The sequence below is a fragment of the Halyomorpha halys genome, unplaced genomic scaffold, assembly GCF_000696795.3.
Source record: "Halyomorpha halys isolate HHAL.00 unplaced genomic scaffold, Hhal_1.1 Scaffold975.1, whole genome shotgun sequence".
In the NCBI taxonomy this organism is placed as follows: Eukaryota; Metazoa; Arthropoda; class Insecta; order Hemiptera; family Pentatomidae; genus Halyomorpha; species Halyomorpha halys.
This window is the reverse complement of record NW_027109741.1, coordinates 58,790-59,517: the sequence shown is the minus strand read 5'-3', so window position 1 is coordinate 59,517 and position 728 is coordinate 58,790. Positions and strand designations below refer to the sequence as shown.

At 56.0% G+C, this 728-nt stretch overlaps 1 protein-coding gene across 3 annotated transcripts in view; it reads right to left on the bottom strand.

The window, feature by feature from the left end:
- Window positions 1–728, bottom strand: part of LOC106687522 (UDP-glucosyltransferase 2) — a 22,497-nt gene that overhangs the window by 4,447 nt on the left and 17,322 nt on the right. The window lies entirely within an intron of this gene.

The following is a 728-nucleotide window of genomic DNA, read 5'->3' as shown; positions in this document are numbered from 1 at the left end:
TATGCAGCGAGGGATGCTGAGCGGACGACCAATGCTCCTGCACCACCACCTGGAAGCCCACCGAGTCCCGTTGAGAAGCCCATCTTTCCACCTTTGGCCAACTGGATGCGGTTCTGCGCCGCGCTAAAGGCAACAAGTCGTCTGGACAGGACGGGATCCCCAGCGTACTACTGAAGATGCTTCCCAGGAAGGGTAAAGCCTTCCTGTTGAACATCTTCAACTCGTGCATACTTCTTCGGATCTCATACTTCCCAACGGCCTGGAAGCGCGCGATCTTGGTGCCACTACTCAAGCCTGGGAAGAAAGTTGACGCGCCAGAGCATTATCGCCCGATCAGCCTCCTCTCGCACATGAGCAAGGTCTTCGAGCGGCTCCTACATCACCATCTTATGGAGCATTGCAGAGAAGCCGATATAATACCGCCCGAACAGACTGGTTTCCAGAGAGGTGTCGCCTGTGAACATCATCTGGTGAAACTACAAGCCCACACCATAGAGCGGATGAAGAAGAATGACGCGACCGCCTTCATCTCCTTAGACTGCAGCCAGGCGTTCAAGAGCGTGTCCCACCCGCTACTACTCCGCAGACTGGAGGGGTTCAAGTTCCCCGCCGCCCTATGCCGATTGGTCAGAAACTACCTGAGTGGACGATCATTCGTCGTAAGAGTCGGTGAAGACCTGTCGCCTCCAGTCCCCACCACCTGCGGAGTACCTCAAGGCTCGGTGCTT